The following is a 27,750-nucleotide window of genomic DNA, read 5'->3' as shown; positions in this document are numbered from 1 at the left end:
CTGTCATTTTTGTTGTTCCTTTTCTTTCTCAAAATTTCGATTTTTGCCGTTCCGTTTCTAAAAGAATGGCATTTGCGTTTTTTGTTGTTCCTTTTCAAAAGGAACATCATTCTTGATTTTCTACTGTTCCTTTTCAAAAGGAACAACATTCTTGATTTTCTGCTGTTCCTTTTCAAAAGGAACAACATTCTTGATTTTCTGCTGTTCCTTTTTCAAAGGAACGACATTTGCTTGTTCTGCTGTTCCTTTTCTAAAAGGAACAACATTTTGATTTTTGCTGTTCCTTTTTCAAAAGGAATGACACTGTGGAGTGTTTGTTGTCCCTTTTCCAAAGGCGCAGCATATTTTTGATTTCTGTTGTTCCTTTTTCAAAAGGAATGGCATTTTTGCGTCTTTTGCTGTTCCTTTTTCAAAGGAACAACATTTTTCATGGCTGTTGTTCCTTTTTCAAAAGGAACGTCATTTCGAGTGTTTTGCTATCTTTTTCTAAGGAAATAGCATTTTTTTTAATTTCTGCTGTTCCTTTTTCAAAGGAACGGCATTGGTGTGTTCTGCTGTTCCTTTTTCAAAAGGAACGACATTTGCACTTTTGAGATCTATGCTCCTTTGTTGTTCCTCTTTCCAAAAGGAACACTTCTAGCATACTTTTTCTCTCCTTGTGAAATAGCTTATCCCTTTTGCTGATCTAAATTGAGGATGCTTCTTGCTCCTGTTCTCTCAAAGTCCTTAAGAGACAGATATGCACTTATGCAATGAACACAAAATCACAACATACTGAAATCCGCAAATTATAAATCGCTATCTTTATAAAGCTCTGTATTGGTAAGAGGACAAAAGGAAGGACACACTTATTTATCATCTTTTGTTGTCATTGTCTTACTAATTTTGCTTTGATTGGTTATATTTATCATGACATTCCCTTTAATCCTCTTTGATTATTATTTAGGAATAAGAGCAAAGGGTTTATATCTTCCTATTGAGATGATAAGACTTCTTCCACAATTCCCACTCTTAAGGAGTGTTGAACCACCCTTTGTGTCTAAATAAGGAAAAGTGCTTTATGAAAAAGGAAAAAGTAAAAAGATGGATTACAAATTGTCAAATGCAGGATAGGGGGTCTCATCAAGAGCCAGCCTACCATGATCATGAAGATGGAAGTGAAGTGGCATTCCCATTATGGCCACCACACCAGGGATATGGTCCAAAAGGTATATCAAATAAACAAACCTTGGAACAGGAGGTCTCATCAGGAGCCGACCTGCCCACTTTTCACTCCTTCCTCGTGAATGGCATTATGGCTAACTGGTTACCAAGCCAGCATAATAGCCTACACTTTGACATTACATTCCTTAATATGCACATAAAGGATTATGGTTCCAGGGGTGAAATAAACAACTCTGCCAAGGTTATGGACACCAGTCGGCAACAGAGCATTGTTAATGGTATTGAAGTCACATTGGTTACACCAATAGGTAAGATACTAATACTCTTTTGTTTCTTATATCCTAGGAACTAATCATATATTATTTCCCGACTCATATATCGCATGAACATTTATTACCACCAATCATGGAAAAGGAGGTGACAATGACCACTTGAGATTTGGAAAGTACGATAGAAGTCCTATCCCCTAGCCTCGCATCATATCACAGTAGCCTCTTACGTAATACGCGATCCAAATTTATGCCTCGCTTTTGGTAATTCATTGTTTTTCTAAACATGGCATATTTTCATACACTGTTCCTTTATGACTTTGTTGCAGATCGGGTGCTGCTCCTTTCTTTGACGGTTGGGACAGCCTATCACATTGTGGGGGTGGAGGTTAACCTCATTATTCCCTGGATTATGTGTCAGCTCACTATTCGGGAAAGATAACGTACTAGGGTATGGCACAACTTAACGGCATGATATTTTTATTTTACACAAGTTGTTGTTCATAAGCCATTTCTATTGTATACTCTGTTTTTTTTCGAAATCTTGCGATTATTACCCTCTCTGTGTTTCAAACAGCACAAGCAGTTGTTGTTCCATTGAGAATCCATAGTGAAACCATGGGAGGAAGGGAAATTCGAAGGGAACCTCAGGAGTTGACATTCTTCGCTGCTGCCCGGGAGATCCTGGAAAGAGCAGGGTGGCTGACTTATCTCAGCCGCTTGCAGGAGTCTAATGAAACAGTGGTGATTGAATTCCTGCAGAATCTGTAGGAGGATCACTCCATAGTAAGGGGGAAGCAGATAGCGGTCACCGACGATATAATCGCAAAAGTCTCGGGACTACCAGCCACCGGACCTGTATGGACACTAAAGAAGGAAAGATTACAGAAGATCATGGAAATCTTCCAGGACGAAGGCCAAAGCTTGACGATTAAAGGGAAGGGAGTTCTGCCAGCAACGCTAGGAGATCCCTCGGCAGAATTAGCAAGAACCTTGCAAAGCTACGTCACCTGCGAGGGGAGAAAAGACGTGGTAAGACCACGACATCTTAAACTCTTAGCTGTTCTAAAGCAGAAATTCTCTGTAAATCTGCCTGCACTTTTGAATTCATTACTTCATGATGTTGCACGAAGCTTAAAAAAGGCACAACATGTAGAGTTAGTTGTCAATCACCACAGATTAATTCGATTAATTGTTAGTCATAGCCTCACCCAGCAGCAAAGCAGCTGGGAAGAGCTAATTGCAATAATTGAGGGAAGGGCGACAGCACCATCCCCAAAACGTAAACATACTACCAGCACACCAGAACGTCCGGAAAAACGTAGAGAATTCGTAAAACAAAAACATGTTGCTAGTACATCTGAACGTCCAGAAACACGGAAGGAATCAGAAAAGCGTAAGCATGCCACCGGTACACCCAAACAGCCAGAGAAACGCAGAAAATCAGTCCGGTTAGCTCGGATATGAGGAAGGCTGGAAAAGCTCCAGGAAAGCACCAGCCAGCCAGTGGAAATTGAGGACGAGCAATCCTCACGGCCAGAAGTAGAAGTAGAGCAAGCTGAAGGAGAAAAGAAAGGAGAGGCCGAGGAGGCCGAGCAATCTGAAGAGGGAAATGAGGAAGAAGTTGAGCATTCTCAAACAGAAGCTGAACATTCGAAACAAAAGCTGAGCATTCTGAAGCAGAAGCTGAACAATCCAAGTAGGAGGAGGAAATGGGACAGCAGGAAGGTATCCCACCACAGGACCCAGTGGGAGAAGATGAATTGGCTGCAGTTTTGGCCAATATGGGTGAGTATGGCCAACCTTCCAGTCCAGCGGACCTCCACGACAAACCCTAGGAAGAAAATGCATCTGAAAAACCACATACAAAGGAGGCAGAAGAAGGAAATCTGCCTGTTCATGATGAAGAGGAGATAAGAGACACTGAACGAGAACAATCCGTTCCCAAGACACCAGAGGAAATTCTAGAGGAAGTAGGAGTAAAAAAATAAGTTGCCCAGGAAGTGACGGAACCAGTTAAGGTTCCTACCCCAGAACAGCCAGAACAGAACAACGAAGAAGCACCCCAGGAGAAAGATCCAGGGACTAGTCACAGCCCAAAACGCAGCAGACAGCCTGCTGTTCCTTCTAATAAAATGCTGGAAATTAGGGAATTGTGAAAGGAACAACAGAGATTATTGAGCATAATAGCCCAGCTCCACCAGCAGATCAGGATCCTGAAAGCAAGGCAGAGGGTAAGGAAGACCCTAGGGAAGAAAAAGGTGACCACTGCAGTAAAATTATGCAAGATAAAAAGGCAGAGGACCAAAAGTCGCCCTGCTGTTCAAAACCCTGCTGAAAATCCAGCTACTGTTCCAAATGATGCTGAGGAACAGACTGTTGTTCCATTTGAAAAGGAACAGCAGCAAGCTGATATTCGTGTTAAAAAAGAAACAGATAACAAGAAAATTCAGACAGAGGCACCACCCTCAGGGGTGATAAGGGTTCTGAACTTGAAACAACGCAATAAGAAAGTTCAGGTAAAACTCCCGGCCTCCACTGCTGCATGGAGAAGAGATCCAAAGATAGTGACCTTGCGCAAAGGATTGAAACAGGCTCAGCAAGAAGCAGAAAAGCTTAGAGAGCAAACGGTCCCTCGCAAGAAGTATGAAGAACTACAACAACAACTAAGGAACGTGAATCAATCCAAAAGCCAGGCCTTTGAAGGTTGGCGGAAGGAACAAGAAAAAGTTGCAAAGGTAACTCCTAGGCTAGATACTGTTATCAAGTAGATGGATACCTTGTGTTCTTTATACAATGACGTTTTAGCATGTAGGGCCCCTGCCAAAAACTATGCTCTATTTTTACTGGAACGGTACTTACAATTAAAAATAAAAGCTGTTAAAGCAGGCGCCCCTATACAAATTAACACTGTCAATGACTTTATAGACTGTTGTAAACATTATGGGGTGAAGGTCCAGAGATTGCTGTGTGAATTCTATTTACATAACCTCGTGCTAGATCAGGAGACTGAGCTGAACCCTAGCCCTTTTGTTGGAGACATCCAATTGCAAGCATTCATCTCATTCAGGGTTAATCAGATTAAATGGCTCAAAGCCTATAATACTTTCCAGAGGCAGGAAAATGGCCTAGACTTGTGGGTAAGGGCTGAGCCTAGGGACCCAGTGCAGTTGTGGAAAGCACATAGAAACCTCATGAGAACTCTGGGTGTCATTGAAACGTTAGGACCCATGCACGAGGCACTCATTCGACAAAGTTTAGAATATTTTCTTTCTATCAAAGACCTCACCATTGATGCAGCCAAATTTCGGTACTGAATCTCTAATCCAAACATCCAACTCAGGGAGCCATATAAGTATAAGAATTTTCAATTAGCTGCCAACCGTTTGAACCTCTATGGCGAAAGTATTTTGAGGGCAGGGCCATCCTGGTTAGGATATAGATTCCGCAGTCCAATTATCTGGCACCCTGCACACGGATATCAAGCCCTATATGAGATACCTGAGGGTCAAACAGGCCAGTTCTTTGACTACCTAGTCACACACCATGGCTGTAGGCCTCCGCATGATATTCCTTCTCCAGCCTATTCTCTCACTGCCTTGCATGTCAACTACAACGTTTTCATGAGGGTATGAAACAGGGTAAGCAGGGGGGTGTGTGGAGTACTAAAAAGGTATGTTTTTGATGATCATTTCAGTGGCTTTTCAGTGAAACTTGTGAACCTTTTTGCATCATAAACGTGGAAAACAATAAAGAATTATAACAAAACATGTGGGATTAGTATGCAAGACTTAACCGCTGATAGTTGTCATTCTCCTGTGCAGGAAGGGGTGAAAACGAGGAGCTGTTGTTTCAAAGAAAAAGACAAGAACAAGGTAACTGCTGTCCCTTTGATGGAGGACCGAGTGTAAACAAGGCTAAGCAGATTGAAGCAAACCGGTCTGGAAAAGGAGGAGAAGGCACCAGCTCGGCGGAGGAGAAAAGAAGTGATTAAGGATTAACAGTTTGGCGAATCCCTCAGGATCTTTGATCCTGAGGGATCACTGCTTTATTTATCTTGTTACTTAGACATCTCCGCCGTCACCCTTATATAAAGGGATGGCACTGTTAGCTTTGGGGGGAGAATGATTTTATGTAACTTTCTGTTAAAGATCGAACTTTGATCATCGAGTCTCGTTGAAACTGGTTCATTGTACTTTTGTTTTATGCATTAATATAAACTTGGTGATTATCTTATCTCTGCGTCTTGATTAACTTAAAGCGGTGTACCCTTGGAGGCTAAGGGCCTGGCCTCGGAGGACACTTGCTTCTGTATCACTACGATTTGATTTTTGTGTGGTTTTCTTATCATCGTTATTTGGTAATCTGATATGCTTTATAAGTTTACATCACATGCTCTGTTAAGATTCATTCATTAAGGTTTTTATAGACAGAACTGTTGTATTGACTGTACATTATATTACTGATCCTTTCAGATTTGATTGAATATTATTAGTCTTGACCGAATATTGTTACTATTTTGTTACAGAGCTCTTATGCTGTACATCCATGTTATAGAATTTATTTGAAATTTGTGTTCTTTACGATTCAGGAGTAATGCTGTTCCATTTTGAAACACAGTTGTATTCCTGTTAATGAAGATTGATGCTAGATCAGATTACTCTTCAAGCGTGTTGTGCGTGTATATGATTTCCAAATGCTGTTCCATAACTTATTAGTAATTAATGCTGTTCCATTAGTGTGTGCTGCTTGATTTGCCTTGAGAATGAAAGATTGATGTTTGATTACAATGAGGGCATTTGAGTTAGTAGAATAAAGTTTGATTACTACTCGCGAGACTTAGTTGTTTGATTGCTATTCCATTTCAGAATTGTTGTTCCATTTTAGCATTGCTATTCCATTCCAGATTTGTGGTTCGATTTCTTATTTGCTGTTCCATTTTTCTACCTGTCGTTTCATTTACTCGCATTTGTTGCTTTGGTGTGAGAGACGATCTGTGGCTGTAGTGAGCCTCAGAATTTACTGTCTAGCTCCCAGACCCGTGGTCCATGCTCTAATTTCCTTTCCATCAGTTTCCAAAGGGATGGGTTATCGCTGCCGAACCCTTGACTGATAAGTTGCCTAGTTTTCTGAGTGTGTTACTTATTCCTTTGAAGTAACTTAGACATAGACAAGCATCCATTTACTCTTGTATTTTTGAACTTTGTCCTACTAGCATTACTCTGACAAATGATAGCCTCAGACTGAGACACTCTTTGAAATAACAAAACGCTCCCGGATTGACATATTAATGTGAGGCAATTAGAGGTGAAAGAGACCCTTTTTATAGCTCTATAGGCACTTCAACGTGTTCTTGTTAAATTGATTTTTTATATATGACGCCATACCCACGTGGTGTTTACATGGATGGCCACATAAACATCCACTATGTGTGAGATGGAGTTTAAATGCAATGTTGGAAACTGACTATATCACGCTTGCTTGTATCGCACTCTCTTGTAGCTACTCCCACCATCCATCATGTGTGTGTTCAAGAAAACCAACAATGGCTTTGAGGAACCCCCTTCTGATTTTCAAAAAATTGGGGAGAGGGATTCACTCATTTAATCAAGATCGTTGATCTTGAATAGATAGTATTAAACTCTGATGAAGCTATGGGCCCCTCATGTTGTAATATGGAAGCTATGTGACACTTCTCACTTGATTCGCTACCCAACATGCACTCAACCTCAAATAATTTGGCACTTAAAACCAACTTTGCTATACTTTTTTGGGAGCACATAACTTCATATAACCCGCGAAATGATTAGACCAAGAACACACAAGCCTTCTTTCATAATTTGTTTGTTTTTATTCTTGTTCTTCATTTTGCATTTTCATATTTCCCCCTTTTTACCTTTATATATATATATATATATATATATATATATATATATATATATATATATATATATAATACAAAACTTCCCTTAAAAACATGGTTCTTTCATAATTTTTGTTTGTTTTTATTCTTTTTCTTCATTTTACATTTTCACATTTCCCCATTTTCCTCTCCATATATAGATATATATATTACAAAACTTCCCTTTTTTCATTATTTTCCTTTTTTTTCATATGTACAATATTTATATAGAAGGAAATAAAAACATGTTGGTATTGCAATGTTGACTCTACCCAGGGATATAATGCCTATAACGAATGCTAAGAACCCCAGATCAATGCCTTCACCTTGAGCTATGGAGTTGTATTGTAGCGAGGATAATACATATGAAAAGTAAAATATGCTAGTATCTATAATGGAATGGTAGTAGATGGTACAATACTGGATAAAGCACTTGAAATATTGCTCATTCATAGGTAGTTATAGCAGTTCACCTTCCTGGTTCTCTAGTAGAAAATAATTATTTTCTTTGACCATTGTAGTCTTGAAAGGCCCAAACCAAAAAGGATCAAACTTTCCATGCTTCCCTTTTTATTCCCTTTTCTTGTCCCATCTAAGCACCAAATCCCTTTGCTAGAATAGCCTACCCTTTTTCTTTTTTTCAAAATTAACTTCTTTTCCTAATACTTTTGTAGATTAGCGTGCACTTTCTTCCTATCTTCTTGTAGTTCTACCAGTTGATTTTTCCTCCTAGTCAAATCATTGGGTTCCTCTTTAGCATCCTGCAACAACTTGGCTACGTGAAGAGCTAATTTTATGGGAGATAATAATGAAGTACCATAAGCCAACTCAAAAGGAGACTTCTATGTTAATATTTTAATGTTCAGTCTATTTTCCCGCAATGTATATTTGAGTTGGGTGTCCCAATTTTTCTTATTATAAACAACTATATTCTTAATGATTGTGAAAAAACCTTTATTAGAGGACTCAACCAAGCCATTACATTTTGGATGATAGGTAGTGGAATGGATGAGGATGATATTATGGTTAGAAACCAAGAAAATACTAAGATGGGGGGGGGGGGGGGGGGGGGGTGAACCAATATTGTATAAATTTTAAAAGCTTTCTTTCACTTGCAATGATATTAGGACACCAAGAAATACTTCAACAATTAATTCAAATGAGCATGGAAAGAATCAACATAACTATCATAAATAGTACACATAAATTCTTCAATATCCTCACAAGGAAAGGTACAACTTTCTATTACAAAGTTCTTTGGCTACAATTAGCAGGAAGAAACTACTCCCTGATTTATCAGCTACCACTGAAAGGAGCTACAAGCCATAAATATTTATCAACAACTACTAGAAGGAGATACAACCCCTGATTTGCAAGCTACAACTTGCTTGAACTCAATGATTCATCTTTCATGCAATTTTCATACTCAATTCAAGAAGGCCAAATCCTTACATAAACAAATAATTTTTCCTTCGCATCAAACACTCATCACAACCACCTTCAACAATATCTAATTACTAGTAAATCAACCATCTACACATGTAGCATCAATTCATCCCAATTCACACAATACACTTCACACTCCTAATTCACACTAATCTTACTCAATCGATTTTGCTTATAAAGATTTTTTCCTGTTAAATTTAGGTTCTTTACCTTTTTGTTAATTCCGGGTCTCAACCTTTTTTCCTTATTTCATGAATCTTCTGTTAACTAGTCTTCTTAATGTGCTCCAACTATTTTTAGTCATTGATTTATTATTATAATATGAAACACCAAGTTAAACTAAGTTAAAATTCTTACTTTTCCATATAGAACTTTAGATATGTTCATCTCTTACCATAATTTCTTCAAGTGTTCTTGTTATCTTGATGTTTAACATGTTTAAAAATGAGTTTTGCATGTGTGAAACTCAAATTATATCTATACATGCTATTCTAAACTCAATCTCTAAGTTAGTCTTCTTATTTTAGGCAATCTATGTCTTTTCAGGTTTTAACTGCAAGTTTCCAACTTCAGTTGGTTACTAAATATGGAAAAATTCCAAATATTACACTAATTATAACATTTTATGCCAAATTCACCTAGTGCCACTTAGATGTGGCTAAAAACATCACTAGATTTGGGCAACTACCAAATATCTACTAGATTTCTCTTTTTCGCCAAATTTGTGCTCAAGTGCTTATGCATTGGCCCCTTAGTTCATACAACCAAGGGCCATTACCTTCACCCTAAAACCATGATCACTTATCAAATTCCTGACCTACATCTGTATGAATGGCATTATGTTCACATCAAATGTGCCACTTATGTTGTAGTGAGTGTTCCACGCGTCACCTAGGAATGGCCTACTCGAGCACCTAGAAATTCCAAAAATGCATGCCATGTGTCCATGTCATCATTGAATAACCTTTTCTAGCCACTTTTCTACTTCCATCTCATCGTCAGGCCCGTGTCACTTGTTCGTAAATCCTATGTATATCCACTATGTTTCACATCGTCTATTCGGCCCCCTATCACCTACTGATTAGCGACATCTACGATTACATAACATGGTCACATTCATGTTATTGTCACTATCATGAAAACCTTTCGTGGTTTTGTGAAACCTCCCTTAGAAATTAAGTGGTAGGGTGTCTGCTATTCATCTTCATCGTTGTCTGGATGATCGATGGTATAACCATTACCGACCATAGTATACCCCTCCTATCATTAACAGTCAAGCGCGTTATGCCTTGCATAATTTCACTGATGGGTCGATGGGGACATATGGTGCTAGATCTACCACCAAAGGATCTCGTTGATTAATAGTCGTTCTCCACCAGTCCTTTTGCTAGCTGCTTCGCCAACTTTGGCCAAATGGAAAAACTAACTCTAGTTAAGACCACCATGCCATATTTAGTTTTAACCTTAACTTTATGAATTCTAACCTTTGACTAGCAATAACTTTCAATCCAGGATTTCATTTTTAATCTTCCACATACCAACTGAATGTTATTTTCGATACCTTTTTATCTAAGTTGGCTTCAATTGAATTTTGAGGTGTTCTTCTATACTAGCAATGTCTTCAAAGTTTTTACACCTTCTTTATGTCGATCTTCATTCTTCTTGCAATCGTCTTTTGATTTTCCCTTCATCCACTTGTCCTTTGATTTTATCTTCATCACCGTTTCCATCAATGACAACATATGCCTAATATTCTCCCCATTTTTCATTGATGGAAACACAAATATCAAACAAAATCAACACCATAAGAGAAAAATGTGATGTGCTTATTATTTGTCCTTCTCCTCATTGGATGTTTCTCCCCCTAAAATGCACTCCTTTTTGGTTGTAGTATTTTTGTGGTGTACTTATCCTATTTGTAGAAAGGATTTTTTTTTTTATCACAAATACATATCCACTTTTGTATGAAGTTATTCTCTTCTATTTGATCACTAACACTCCCCGCCTTGGAAATCAATGGCAAAGACACTAAGGGGCTCATCATGCAACCTTGCTTCCTCTTGGAAACAATCTCCCCTTGTCATATTGATCACGTGGACTTGGAAGTTGCGTCTTGATATGTTAAATATTGTTGCATACTTTTCTTCATCTTTAAGGAAGATCTAGTGGAGGGAGGCAAGAGGAACTACTACTAGTCTCTGCCTTAAATACTCAATCTGGTCTCTTGGGAGTGGCTTGGTTAAACTAATAGCTACATGTTCTTTTGCAGGTACATACACCAACTTGACAATCTGATTTGAAACTTTCTCTCTTAGGAAATGGTACTTGATTCGAATATGCTTTGAATCTAAGTGGAAAACGTGATCTTTTGACATGGTGATGGCACTAGTATTGCTAGAAATAATATAAATAGTTTTATCATAAAACACTTGCACATCTTGGAATGTTTGCTTCATCCATAACATATGAGTGCAACAAGAAGATGATACTATATATTCCACTTCAATGGTAGATAGTGAGATTGAATCTTGCTTCTTTATCAACCATGAAACTAGACATTCTCCAAGAAATAAGCACCACCACTAGTGCTGTTATGATCATCTACATCATCTACCTAATCAACATTAGTAAAAACAATTAGTGAATTTTTTGACCTCTTGGGTACCAAAGTCCATAGTCCATTGTGGCTTTTATATATATGAGAATCCTCTTAGTTGCAGGTAGACAAATTTCTCAGGGGGCTACTTGAAATCTTCCAAAATACCAGCTGCATGGGTAATGAATGGGCTTGAGGTTGTCAAATATAAGAGGCTACCTATAATAGATTTATATAAAGTCTGGTACACATATGGTGATTCATCAATCTTGTTGAGCTTACACCCTATAACCATTGGTGTGCTCACGAAAGAGCATTCCACCATGACAAATTTATTCAATACTTCCTTGAGACAATTATTTGTGAAATAAACATTCCTTTGGTAGTATATGCAAGTTGCAAACCAAGGAAATAACAGAGTTATCCAAGCATAGAAATCTCAAACTTGACCTTCATATCACCTGAAAATTGGCAAGTTAATTGATTTGAAGAACTACCAAATATAATATCATTAAGATAGAAAACCACCACTATTAATTTTCCATCATCTACTTTAACATACAAATTACTATCAGTTGCACCTGTTTTGAAACCACACTCGAGCAAATAACTGTCTAATATGGAATACCAAGGTCATGGAGATTTCTTGAGACCATACATGATCTAGGTGGATATTGGTGGCCACCCGCCTATTCCAATTGGACCCCCACCATTGTGTCTTTTTAGTTTCCTTAATTGTAGCACAACTTACTATTTTTGGCCATTTTTCGAGTCCTAAACTTCTAGAGCTATTTTTAGGGACGAAAAGACATTTTTAGGGAAAACAAAGAGACCGAAAAAGTCCCGAAATGGTTTACCAATTAGTTTTCGGCCTCCTCTTAGAGATATTTGAAAGGAGGTATTATGATAGACAAACAAATATCGTATTAAAAAGTTATACACCCGAGGAAGTTGATGTACTAATTTACCCAAATAGGGCCCACAATTTTGGCGCTTTAGCTGCTAGGGTTAGGTTTTTGGATGTTTAGGGTTTTCCATTATTTCTCAATAATAAAGAGGCCTTTGAGTCTCATTGTAACACAGTTCAGAGGCATGTAGCCACCACATCTCTTCTTAGAGAAAATCTACCATCAGCCAAACTAGTTTATTTTTGTTTCTGGATGTAAGCATATTTCAGTTATTTGATCTTAATGAAATGAAGTTTTATTTCTGTTGCATCTCTGTGTATATGGGTATTTCTTTATTTTGTGGCGTTCCTGTATAATTTTGAATAAGTGTTATTAGAGTGGTCTGCTCTTTCTCTGTTTTCCTTTGCATGTCCCCAACAAGGTCAGAGCATAAGGAGTTAGGGATCGATTTGGTTGAACCTTTGCAAGACCAGGCTCACAAAACCTGATGACCTCACATGGCAGAAGAAAACAAAGACGAGGGGGCATGAGATTCTTTCAAAATACTGCTTGAGGAAGCCCTCGAGTTACCGAGGAATGGGATGATGGATAACATTTTCCAAATCCTTCGACGAATACCCACAGGCAATGCATCTTCATCCAGCAGCCACTCTGGATGCACCACTCCTTTTAAGTTACAAGTTAACTTTGATATTCCCATATTTGAGGACCAGATAGATTCAAACGCCATAGATAAATGGTTAAATATGTTGGAAGGATATTTTTTAGTTCATGACTCTTACAATTGGGAAAATATTACTTGTGCACTTCTTAAAGCCACCCCACACATCAAGGACTGGTGGGAAACCTATTGTGAATAAAAGGACGAGAGGGAATCCTCGGTGATTTTAGCCACACCCACTTGGAATTCTTTTTGAGATGTCATCAAGGAATAATATTACCCTATTGGGAGCTATGAATATAGTTACGTAAAGTGGACCACACTATGGTAGGGAAGGGACCAAGATGTGTTAGAGTTTCCAAATTTTTTCCATACCCTTCGAACAAAGTCGGGTATCAAGTATTTTGAGCGGAATTTGGTACTCAAGTACTGCAATTGTCTACATAATTACATCTAGGAGGAGATGGAGTTGTCAGACATCTCCTCGCTCGACACCACTTACTGATACGTTATCAAGATTGGGTAGAATCTTAAACAAAAGAAGTGAGAATTTGGATATGCAAATCTGAAGCAAGGAAAAGGCACCCCCAAACCAAAAATTAGAGGAAAAATAAAAGGCAGGGAAACCAAAGACAAACTGCCAAAGTCACAAGCAGAGAAAAACACCATGAAGAAAAAAGAAGGACATGGGAAAATGGTGTGAGTTCGATAAGATCTCCACTCATAACACAAGTTAGTGCTGGACCAAGTAGTCACTCATGGCTGAGTTGAAGGCTTCTGAATCAAACGCATGTTCCAAATCTGAGTCAGAAATCGACAAGGGGAATGACAAAGGGAAGCAAATCATTAACACAGAGCCTAGTGCCACTATGGCCACCATTAATATAAAGAAGAATGAGCTTGAAGATCTCGAGGATGGGGTACACCTCTTCCACTCACAAATGTGGATGAAGGGTTATCCACTACAGTTCATTGTCAACAACGGGATCCAAAAGAACCTCATTTGAGCAGAGTTTTTGAAGCGACTAGGCCTACTGACTACAGCACATCTACAGTCGTACACCATCAGGTGGCTTCACCAAGTATGAGATCTTTGCATTAGCCAACAGTGTCACCTTCCCTACAACATCAAACGCTTCATGGATGGGGTATTGTGTGATGTTGCTCCTCTTGAAGTTTGTGATGTATTATTAGGACAACCATACTTGTGGAATTAACATGCTATATATGAGTCTAGACCTCGCTCTGTGACTATTAATTTGGGCGATAAGTTGTAAAGGATACCGGAGTTAGCCCCACCTATCGCCATCTCTTTGATCATTGTAAATAAATGCAGTAAGATCATTTCCTAGACTAGGAAATTTGTTTTCCTTATGATTCGCCCTTAGGGAAATAAGAATGTTTTGTCCACAACTTCCAAACATGGCTCAACCACACAACAACAATAGATGGAAAAGCTCGTGGAGGAGTATAGGGACCTTTTCACCTCACCTACAGGGGTACCTCTACACCGTTAGGTCAAACACTCCAGCAATCTGACCCCAAAGTTGTCGCTATCGGATGGACAGATCTATTGACACTTTCATTTGGAGAACAATGAGATCAAGATGGAGATTCAGGAGATGTTGTAGAAAGGGAACATCAAGCTAAGGTCATCACCCTATGGGATCTCGATTATATTGGTATAAAAGAAGGACGAGACCTGTGGACTCCGTATTTACTATCAGGGGCTGAAGAAGATCACTATCTGGAATAGGTACCCAATCCCATAGATTGATGACCTTCTGGATCAACTAAAGGGGGAAAAACATTTCAGAAAGATTGACTTGAAGTTCGGATATCACTAGGTTCTTATCGAACCCTCTCATATGTGGAAGATTGCCTTCAAATCCAAGGAGGGCCTTTTCGAATGGTTGGTGATGCCTTTTGGATTAACGAATGCCCTATCAACCTTCATGAGATTGATGGGAGACATCTTGCAACCCTTCACCAATGAATTCGTGGTGGTGTATTTAGATGACATCTTGATCTTCAGCCAGAGTTGGGAAGAGCACCTCCACCATATTCGATGGGTTCTTCAAACCCTATGCCAACACAAGCCATGTGACAATTTGGAGAAATGCACTTTTTCATGACCCACGTTCAAAATTAGGGGTACATCATTGATGAGAAGGGTGTGCAGCTGGACCCAACCAAGATACAAGTCATGCAGGATTGGCCAGCCTCAACCAATCTAACAAAGCTCTACAACTTTCTGGGTCTTGCCAATTTCTATTGCAGGTTTGTGTTGGGTTCTCTCATATCACTTGGCCTTTAAGTCAAGTCACCAAGGGTGGAGAGAAGAAAAGTTCATTTGGTTCGAATCCTGACAAAATTCGTTTGCTGAGTTGAAGCATCACCTCTTCTCTGCACCAGTGCTCACAATACCAGACCTGTAGCAACCATTTCAGACCGAGACCGATGCCTCCGACTATGTTATTGGTGTAGTTATTACTCAGCAAGGGCATCCAGTGGAATATCACATTGAGACACTTTCAGACATGGTCTGAAAGTATCCCACCTATGAAAATGAGATGTATTCCACTATGTATAGACCTACCTACAATGGAAGCATTATATTCTAAAGAAGGAAATGGTCATCCACACAAACCACCGACCCCTGCAGCAAATACTAGACACTCCTGGAAGGTAAGTAAGTTCCAAATTTTCACCTCCAGGATCCACCATTATGCCACCTAGGATACATCTGTGTTCCTTCAAGTGAGTGTGACAAGATGATTTTGGAGGCACACTATAGTGGGGTCCATGGACATTTCATGGTAGAGAAAATAGTGGCAATGTTGTAGAAGTATTTTTATTGGCCAAACCTTCGACAAGATGTTGGGAAGTACATTAGATCCTGCACTGCTTACACCATTTCCAAACTAACCATCAAGAAGCAAGGCCTATATTCTCCTCTCCTACTCCTAGTTGGCATTGGTAATCCGTCTCCATAGATTACATGTCGAGCCTTCCTTCTACTAAGCATGGCAACAACTTCATTTTCATGGTCGTCGACAAATTCTCTAAGATGGCCATTCTGGCAGCCTGCAAGAAGAGTATCACAGCAGAAGCCACTGCTAAGCTCTACTTTGAACGAGTGTGGGTATATTTTGGGATCCCATAGTCCATTATCTCAGATCAAGACAACAGGGTCCGAAGTAGATTTTGGTCAAGTCTCTAGTCGATGTTGGATACCAAGCTCACTAAGACCATGACTTTCCATTGCCAAATTGATGGCCAAACAAAGGTGTCAATAGGATGATCATAGACATTTTTTGTATGTAGATCTTGAAGTATCCACACACGTGGGATGAAAGCCTCCCCTATGTTCAACACAGCTACAACAGAGCTCTCCATAGCTCAACTAGCCACATCCCCTTTTAGGCAGGGTTGGGATTCCATCCATTATGTCCCATTGATGTGACCATACCATTTGCAGCTACTCATGCAGATGCAACCCATGTCCAGTCTAAAGTTGGCAGGGCTAACAAATTCATTGATCACATTGAGCACATCCAACAATAGGTCCATGACATACTGGATAGAGCCCATGCTAAGTACAAGAACCGCCATGATCAACATCAGGTGCCAGACAAGTTCCAGGTGGGCGACAACATTTGGCTACATTTGCAGAAGGAGTGCCTCATTGGGCCCCACCGCAAGCTTTGCTCACATCCATATGGGCCTTACAACATCACTAAGGATGTAGGGGACAATGTTTTCGAGCTCAGAATTCTACCATTCCTTGGCCTACACCCAGTGTTCAATGTGGATCGCCTTCCACCATACTTTCCACCATTACTAGACACATCAGACATTGCAAAACAACTCACACCAATAGAGATAAACCCAGAATGAATGGAACAAGGCACAACTGATCGAATCATGGATACATAGATTAAGAACAACTTTCAATAGAAGATCCAACTGTATATGATTTTCAAAGTTGGCCAACTCCTTTACCAAGGCAAGTGGCTCACCAGGGACCAAGTTCAGCAGAAGTTTCTCCATCTCATGGAGGCACTCAACGTAACGGGGACCATTTCTTCCTAAGGGGGGAGGACTGATCTAGGTGGATGTTGGTGGCCACTCGCCTATTCCACTTAGACCCCCACTATTGTTTCTTTTCAGTTTCCTTAATTGTAGGACAACTTAGTATTTTTGTCAATTTTTCGGGTCCTAAACTTCCAGGCCATTTTGAGGGACTAAAAGACGTTTTTAGGGAAAATAGAGAGAATGAAAAATACCCAGATTAGTTTACCAATTTATTTTTGGCCTCTTCTTTGAGATCTTCGAAATGAGGTAATATGATAGCTAAACAGATATCGTATGCCAAAGTTATGACCTTGGGAAGTTGATGTACCAATCTACCCAAACGGGGCCCACAGTTTTGGCACTTGATCTACTAGGGTTAGGTTTTTGGATGTTTAGGGTTTTCCATTGTTTCTCAATAATAAATAGGCCTTTTAGCCTTATTTTAGCAAAATTCATAGGTATGTAGCCGCCACATCTCTTCTAAGAGATAAACTACCATCGCCTGAGCTAATTTATTTTTGTTTCTATATGTAAGCATATTTCAATTCTTTGATCTTAATGAAATGAAGTTTTATTTTTGTTACATCTCTATGTATATGGGTATTTATGTATTTTGTTGTGTTCCTGCATAAGTCTGGATCAATACAAGGCCTTTCTAAGCTTGCAAACATAATCAGGTTGATCTGATAGTTGAAAATCATCTGGCTGGTCAATATAAACTTCCCCTTGTAAATCTCCATTTAGAAACGAAAATTTAACATCCATCTGATATATATTGAATTTATTGAAACAAGAAAATGCCAAAAACATTCCGATCACTTGTAATCGAGAAACAAGAGAAAATGTTTCAAAATAGTCCAAACCTTCCATTTGAGCATAACCTTTTGTAGACTAATATTGCCTTGTTTCTTTCCACTTCACCATGCTTATTCAACTTATTCCTTAAGACCCACTAAGTGCCAATTACATTCTTGTTTGTTGTTCTAGGAACAAGTTCCCATGTCTAGTTTTTCTCAATTTGTTCCAACTCTTCATGCATATTTTTTGGCCAATTATCATCCTTGCTAGCTTGCACAACATTGTTTGGTTCCTCCATGGATAACAAAGAAACATGTGCTTGTGTAGGAGGATTCAACAAATTCCTTCTTGTTTGTACAATTTTGTTTAAATCACCAACAATTTGATTAGTTGGGTGGTGTTTTTGCACATACCTTGAAGTATATTTGGCTTCTGGACTAAGGGGTCTTTCATTGTCTTGATCCTAAAGTGGCTCATCATCCTTCTCCTCAATGTTGACTAGTTCAATGGAGCTACTATTTATTGGTTTATTGCCTTTAGATTCAATATACTCATCCACTTTGACAATAATAAAATAAATCCTCTTGATATTCTTCTTATAACATCTAAAGCCTTTGTTATTATGAGTATATATAAGAAAAATACCTTCATCAACCCTTGCATCGAATTGAACAAGATTGTCATTGTTCCTTTTGATGTAGCACATGATTCCAAAAAAATTGAAATGCTTGATTATAGTAGGTTTTCCATACCAAAGCTCGTATGGAGTCTTATCACTATTTTCTGTAAAATGAGTCTTGTTTAGTATCACCACTATTTTTTGAATGGTTATTGAACATTTCTTTCATCCATCATAGCTTTGGCTAGGCGTTGAACAAATCTATTGACTTTCTCTACTAAACCATTTTGTTGTGAAGTTTTAGTTATAGTAAACTGTCTTTTTTTGCCATGTTTCTTGCAATATTCATCAAACACTTTTGAAGTAAAATCACCTCCATTATTATACCTTATGCTCTTGATTTTATGGTCTATTTCATTTTCAACCATGGCTTTAAAGTCTTTAAACTTCTCAAAAGTTTTTTTATTTTTCTCTAAGGAATGCAACCCATGTCATTCTACTAAAATTATCAATGATAAGCATAAAGTATAGTTTACCTTAGGATGACTACATCCTTGAAGGTCCACACAGATCCATATGTACTAATTGAAGTGGCTTGGTTGATGAGCAATCCTTGGAGCTAAAAGGTACTTGCACTTTCTTTCCCAACTAACTAGACCTGCAAATAATATTCTGAGGCTTTGATAACTTTGGTAGATCTTTGACTGCTTTGTTTTCTTCGAATCTGACTATCTGATCAAAATTAAGATGCCCAAGTATGCTACACCACAACCAACTCTCATCAACATTTGACAAGAAACACCTCTTTGTTTTCTCTTTTAAAACATATATATTGCTATATATTCTCACAACTTCAACTATAAATTCTCCAATGCCTATAGACTTGATTCAACAATTTTTAGCTTCGAAAAGCACATCATATCCTTGGTCACACTTCTGAGACACACTTAACATACTATGCTTCATCCCATTAACAAGTAAATCATTCCAAAATTTAGCTCTAGCATTGCATAGACTAACAATTCCTTTTCTAATAATCTTTCCTAGTACATTATTACCAAAGGTTACATTTTCTTTTTCTACTGGTTTCCAAGGAAAAATCTTACTTCCGTCTCCTGACTTGTGTCTGGAGAAACCATTTTCCACATACCAATGTTTCTTTCATTCTGAGCATACAAACAATTTTATACTACTCTAATTTGTCCTTTTCTTTCCAAACTTTGGGCTCTTGGTTGGTTTACTTAGTAACTAGATCAAAGCCTTTTATTCTTGAATCTATACTCATCTGCTCTATGCCGACTTTTTATATATTTATAAAATTGAATTAAATTAACCAAAGGAACAATGTAATTGTTATACTTGGGTCTTCTCATCCACTGTATGATTGAATTATTTTGGTGATAATTTCTTCTCAAATCGAGTTGTTTGTATGATATATTCACTCTGCAATTCGTTGCCTTATGTCCATAGTTGGTATATGTAAATAAATCACCTAGAAATATATCTGCATACCTTGGAAAAAATTGACTTCTGAAGCTTTGTTGGGTTTCCCTATGGGTATTTCGATCTCCATCGCTGCTCTTTTTCTCACTAAAATTTCTCTCGTAATTATGTTGTTGTTAATTTGTCTCTGACTGGTTATTTGATTATGTGTTGCTTTTGTCTCTTTCCTATTGAATTGACTCATTATTGGATGTTATTTTGTCACAATTTATTAGTGCTTGTACAAAATAAATTGGTTTATTTTCCTTTAATTTTGCTACTGAACTTTATTTGACCTCATATCCAAGACCAGTTCAATTTGTGGAGATTATTTGTGCTTTGCAAAAGATCATTCAGGTTATCAGTCCCCTTTCCAAAATTTTGATTGAAGATCAATTGGGTTTTTTCATTTTCCAGATATTTTCTCAGTAAAACAACTTCTCTTTCCAACCTCTCATATGCTTGACTCTTTTCAATGAGCTACTGATTTAAGGTTTCTTGAATTCTCTTACCTTCTTTGATTTGCAAGAGAAATAGTTCAACATCTTCAACATTTTCTTTGATCAACAACTCCTTTTGAAATTTATTTTTATTTCTCATCCTTTAAATCTCTTCTAGAGCATGGACCAGTTCTCCTTCTCATTCAACTTAAACCTCATCTTCATCAAAATTAATAGCTTCTATTTCCATATTGTCAATAGCCATGAGCATGAATTCCTTTGGATTTTAATCATCTCTGTCCTCAAGTGAAGATTGATCGCCTTCACTTTCAGAGGAGTTGGCATCTTAAGTGTAGAAGCTTTTCTTTTTTGCCTTATTTCTTTCCTTTTGCACTTGAATTTCTCTCTAGGATCATATTCCTTCTTCTTCTTCTTCTTAGGAAACTTGGAAACATAGTGACCAGCCTTGCCACAATTAAAGCATTTAACAAGTAGCTTACCTTTGTACTTTCCCGAGCCTCTCTTGAGCTTCCTCGCAGACTTGGCTTCCTCTTCATATGATTCATAGCATGAATCACCATGCTCTTCCTTTGGCTTCTTATCTACTTTGAAGGGTGAATCCTTTGTTGTAGGCTTTCCATTGGAAATTCTCATGTCATAGTTAAGGGTGCCAGGTAATTGATATAAAGTGAGAGAGTTCAAATTGGTCATCTCTACAATAGATGATACCTTTGGATTACATTTTTTCAAGATATACCTCAATGCCATCTGAACTACTACAAGTTCTTCTAGTTTCTCATCAAAGCCTCTTATAGTGTTCACAACTTCATCAATGCTTAGGAAGTATTTTACAATATATTCATCATCATACATCTTTAGAGATAAACTTTCACTATAAAACTATGAAGTTTAGCTTGCTTTACCTTGTTGTCTCCTTCATAGTAGCTTCTCATCATGTCCCAAATAGCCTTTGTAGTTGTGAAATCCATAACATTGACTAGTTCTGATTCAGGTATGTAAAAAATTAGGGCATTCATGGCTTTAACATTACATGTGGACTCCATCTTATGATATTTAGTAATCAATATAGAAGGATTTTGATATTCTTCTTCCACAACATCCTACACATCAGCTCCAAGTGATTGAATGTAGGTTTTCATCCTTACTTTCCAAAACACATAGTTTTTTCCATTAAACATGGGTGCCCTATTGATGAATCCTCCTTCATGGTTTTCCATGGTCCTTAATATTTATTCTAGTTGTTAAATAGTGCTGAAGTAACCATGTTAGCTTTGATACCAATTGTTAGAAACTAGGACAATACTGAGATGTGGTTTGAATCAATATTATAGGAATTTTAAAAACTTTCTTTATCTTTCAATGATATTAGGACACCAAGAAATAATTTAGAAATTAATTTATATGAGCATGGAAAGAATCAACATAACTAGCACAAATAGTACACATAAATTCTTCAAATTATTTCTTCAATATATCCACAAGGAGAACTACAACTTGGTATTACAAAGTTCTCTAGCTACAACTAGTAGGAAGCAACTACTCCTTGAGTTATCACCTACCACTGAAAGGAGATACAACCCCTAATCTACAAGCTACAACTTTCTTGACCTCATTGATTCATCTTTTATACAATTTTCATACTCAAATCAAGAGGGGTAAATCCTTACATAAACAATTAATTTTTTCTTGACATCAGACACTCACCAAAACCATCTTCAACAATCTTTAATTACTTGTAAATCCACCATCCACACTTGCAACACCAATCCATCCCAATTTTCACAATACACTTGACCCTTGTTGATTCACACTAATCTTTCTCAATCAATTTTGCTTATAAAGAACTGTTCCTGTTAAATTGAGCTCCTTTACCTTTTGTTTAAATTTAGGTGTCAACCTTTTTCCGTTCTCGCATGAATATTTTGTTAATAGATTTTCTCAATTTGCTTGAACTATTTTTAGTCACTGATCTATTTTTCTAATATGAATCACTAAGTCAAAGTGAGTTAAAATTATTAGTTTTCCATTTAGAACTTCAACTAAGTTCAACTCTTGTCATAAGTTCTTTGAGTGTTCATGTTGCCATGACCTTTAACATGTTTAAGCATAATGAGTTTTGCATGTGTGCAACTCAAATTCTATCTTTGAATTTTGTTTTGAACTCAGTGTCTGAGTTAATTTTCTTATTTCAGGAAATTCATGAGTTTTCAGGCTTTAACTGTAAGTTTCCAACTTTAGTTTGTTGCTAAACCCATAGCTAGATTTGGAAAACTTCCAAATATTTGCCAGATTTTGTTTTTTGGCCAAATTTGTGCCTAAGCACCTGCAAATTGGCCCCTTAGTCTATACAACCAAGGGTCATGACCTTGGCCTTAAAACCATGAGAGCTTATCAAATTTTTGACCTACTTCAGTCTGAATGACGTTATGCTCACATCACATGTTCTACTTATCCTCCAATGGGTGGTCCATGTGTCACTTGGAATATCACACTTGGGCACTTGAAAAGTCCAAAAATTCCTGCCACATTTCTATGTCTCCTTGCTATGTCATTATTGGGTCATCATCGTATATTGTCATGCCCCTACAATTGCATGATGTAGTCACGTTCATGTTATGGTCACAACCACTAAAAACCATTCGTGGATTTTCAGACCCCCTTAGTAGTGAGGTGGTAAAGAGGAGGGGGGCATCCACTATTAATCTCCATTGTTGATCTTGTGATTAGCGGTATAGCCATTACTACCCATAATGGACCCACCTTTTCATTAACGGTTGAGCATGCTAGGCCCCACACAATTTCACTAATGGGTCGGCGAGGATGCATGGCACCAGATCCACCACCAAAGATGCCCATTGTTTAACAATCATTCCCCACTAGTCCTTCCTCTAGATAATCTGCCAACTTTGGATGAATGCCAAAACTAACTCCAGCTAAGACCACCATGTCTGCAACCATGATTTTATGAATTCTATCCTTTGACTGGCCATAAATTTCAATCCAAGAGATCATTTTTTATCTTCCACATACCATTGGAATATCTTTGAAAATTATTTCCATCTAGGTGGGCTTCAACTACATTTTGAGGTGTTCTTATATACTAGAAATGTCTTCAAAGTTTCTACACCTTCTCTATGTCGATCTTCACTCTTCTTACAATCATCTTTAGATTTTTCCTTCATCAACATATCCTTTGATTTTATCTCCATCACCTTCTCCATTAATGATAACATATGTCTAACAATTATATTTTTGACAAAAATTAATCATGTTTATAGATCCAAGAGCCTGTGAATTATCTGAAACCAATTTTCTTGGATACCCATATCTTGATAAAATGTTTTCTTCCAAAAATTTAATGACCAAATTATCTATTGTTGATCTTATTGGGACTGCTTCCACCCATTTTGAAAAATAATCAGTGGTATTCAAGATCGACTTGCATTGTCCACTTAATGCTCAATGAATTTTCCCAATAAAATACAACCCCTATTGAGAAAACAAAGCTTCAATTAAAAGAGGAATCAAAGGTAAGGAAGGAAGTTTTTTCTTACGAGCAAAGATTTGACATTTTGCAGAGGATATTACATTAGAATTTACTTCAAAAGACAATATGGGTCAGTAGAATCCCATTCTCAATATTTGTACATTTTTTCTCTCCAAGCATGATGTCCACCAAATATTACAACATGTAATTCCTCTATGATATTCATAGTGTCCTCTTCAATTAAACATAAAAGTAAAATTCCACGAGGGTCCTTCCAATACATATTACCATTTGAAATGAAAAATTTCATCCCCTGCATCTTGAAAGATATGAACTTAGGTTTATGTAGTTTAAGAGGGAAATGAAGATATAATAGATACGAAACAATGTCTTTAAATGTCTTTGAACATAGGTATTTATATTTAATTTTCAAGGAAGAATTTTCCAATGTCTCCTCCTTTCCTGAAACCTCACATTGTTTTTCTTCATTCCCTACACTTGTCTCTAGATCATTTGATAATAATTTTATCCCCATTAGCTTGTAATTTAACTTTTTAAGGATTTTTTCTAGCCCTTGGTCTTTTACCAACTTTATTGTTTTTATCTCCCTTTCATACTCTTCAATTTTGTCTATCAAACATTCTATTTTCCCATCACTATCAGTTTGAGTATGAACCTCCTTAACTACACTAGTGGGAATATATGAAATAATCTTAGAATATAATATATATGTTCTGAAGGATTTTAGTGCTTCAAGAAAGTCATAAGCCTAATTTTTCAAAATATTATACTTGAGCTCCACATCTCTTAATACCCTACTAAAGAAGGACACCGACTACTCTTTCCCTTCATAATTCCTTTGCAACAATACAACTACTATTGTATTTTGTAATCCAAAAGAGAACACCAAAAAAGGCTTACCGTAATCAAGACTTACTCGCATAGGTTCTTCCCATAATGCCTTTTTGATATGTCGAAAAGAATACCTTGCTTCAAGAGTCCATTTTACATTTTATTCTTCTTTGAGAATGTTAGTAATCTCTCTTACAATTTCTACATAATTTGGAATAAATCGTCCAATGAAGTTGTCTTCCCTAGAAATGTTTGGATCTCATTTTTGTTTCTTGGAAAAGTTATATTGCTAACAACTTAAAGCCTATTAGGATCAATTATGACCCCATCCTTCTAAAAAATATGGCCCAAAAACTTACCCTATCTTAAAGAAAATTGAGACTTTTTTGGATTGAGAGACAACCCATATTTTTTGCACTTCTCAAATGTTTTCTTTAAATGTTTTAAATGATTCTCCTTCAATTTGAAAAAGAAAATATTATCATCCAAGTATATAACTACAAACTTGTCTTTCCCCCTATGAATATTATGTTCATATCCCTCTGAAATATCTCTCCTGCATTCATTAACTCCAAGGGAATTTTAGCAGACATAAAGGTTCCCCATGGTAAAATGAAAGCTATTTTCTTTTGCTCATTTGGGTGAACTGCTATCTAGTTATAAACAGAAGCCCATCAATCATAGATAATTTGGTTTAACCCACAACTCTTTGTTAGGATTATGATACAATTGTTGTCCTTGATAGCAACTCATTCACAGGTCAATTTAGTTTTTATGAAAGGCAACCCACAGTGTCGCAGGTCCATTTAGATGTAACAAGGCATTGGTACAGAAGAATGGGAAGATGGAATTAAAGTCTAATAATAAGAATGAAGAAGTTGAAGGTAAAGGATGGTGAAAAGAAGTTTAAGATGTATAAGTAGGTCCACTTAGTCAAAACAACATATACACGTTGGTTCACAGAACAAAAAGAGATTATATGTATATATGCACTTTCACAAGAAGAAAAGCACGTATATGTTGAAAAATCAAGGACATTCAAGAGGAGACAATACTAGGGGTCAATACCATGGTATTAGCCCACAATATTGAGTGAAGTAACGACTATTTGATCCCATCCAAGAATACCACGAGTCCTAAGTGGTTTTGGTCCTAGGTATTGAGAAAGGCCTAAAACTATATAAGGAGGAGAAGATCATAAGGCTAGGGTGTGCAAGTAAAAGCGTTACTAAGGAATACTTCTATCTGAAGTATACTTTATGTTGCATGGGCTATGTTTGTGATTTGATATGGAATATTTTGTGCACCTTGAATTCAATGTTGGATCAAGATCATGAGACCTGAAATGAATTATCATTGAATGCTCTGATACTAGTTGGGCTAGATCTGATTATGTACACCTGTTTTATTCTTTAAATGCCATGATTTGGATTTGTCTGAAGTCCGAAATAGCAGCAAAGTTATGACTTAATATTTGCAGATCTATACGCTAATTCATCTTGGTGAAAGTGCATGTACACGAGGTTCTACTCTTCCAAGTAGCGTATACAAAGGAAAAGCCTACTCTTCAGATCTCACTAATCTATTTGATCAGTTTTGTTGTTTTACTATTGGTTGTCAATGATGTCTTCTTAGATCTAAATGTAAAATTGAGTGCATAATGAGTTTGATATCTGATTGATTGATTGTGTAAGTGAGAAGAGTGATCTCTACTACTGTGTGTGTAAAGCTCTGTAAATTGACAGTAGATGTTCAATATATTGCTAGTTGGTATAGACTTGATTTAGAAGTTTTATGTTTCATTAATTTTGAAGGTATACACAGGTTTGATTAAAGGAAGTAGTGTATACACATAGGTTGGGTTCAGTAAAGTAGCGTTTTTATTCCGATGCATGATTTTTGAGGTTGCAACTGGTTCTGAAATATGATGCAGGTTTCTAGGTTTAGCACAGTGTTCTGGTGATAGTGATATGACTGTTCAGATTAACTGATTATTCGTTGTTGCGATTTGAAAGTTCTGATGGGTGTAGTATGAAATTTTTTTGAAACAAGGCCTTCAGGTATATTGTTGTGTGCGAGGAGCATCAAGTCTGAAAATCTATGAAATGTGGTCCCTGGAAGAAGAGAGAAGGTCGTAGCCTTTTGGAGGCTAGTGCCTACGTACTAGTAAACACATTGGCTAGTACAAGAGCTAGGGGGTAGCATCTCCCTTCTAGTAGAAGCTGGAAAGGGAGAGAAGGTTGTAGCCTTCTGCAAGTCGATGCCTGCGTACTGGTATGATTCTGCACCAGTACAAGATTGTAAACATATTTTCTTATTATTAAACTAAGATAAAGATGACAACGAGAGGTGGTTTTTCTCCCACATTGGGTTTCCACCTTAAATCTTGGCGTTCATGTGTGTTGCTGATGTGTGATTGTTTATTATGGTTTTACTACAATCTTTAACAAGTTACTGATGCACTGATGATAAACTGATTAAATCATAAGTTCTCTAGGTGTACGTTGGTTTCGTTAATAACAATGGCATGTACATGCTAGTTCACTTCACAGAAGTAGCGTATATAAATCTGTTTGGGAAATGAAAAATTACTGAACTGATAATATTGATTCACCCCCCCTCCCAATATTATTTCCAATAGTTGGTATCAGAGCAGGTCCTTTAGAAGAAGCTTGATCACTTGAAGGAAGATCTATCAAGATGAATAATCACGAAGGCATGGGGTCTATCAGACTACCAATCTTCAATGGGAGAAACTTGGTATATTGGAAAATAAGAACCAGAGCCTATCTTCAATCGCTTGGAGTCGATGTTTGGGAAATTGTGGAAGGAGGATATCAGTTTCCAGCAGCAATACCTACAGACTCTGTACGTAAGAAGTTATACAAAACTAATGCCAAAGATGTCAATACGTTATTGGGAAGACTGTTAGAATCAAAATTTTTCAAAGTCATGCAGCTCAAGACAACCAAAGAGATATGGGACAAACTCATTCAAAGCTACAAAGGACACTCTCATGTAAAACGTG

The sequence above is a fragment of the Pinus tabuliformis genome, chromosome 5_1 (assembly GCF_031772625.1).
Source record: "Pinus tabuliformis cultivar Carrire ecotype Pingquan chromosome 5_1, CPIR1, whole genome shotgun sequence".
Taxonomy (NCBI): Eukaryota; Viridiplantae; Streptophyta; class Pinopsida; order Pinales; family Pinaceae; genus Pinus; species Pinus tabuliformis.
Note: the sequence above shows the minus strand (reverse complement) of the source record.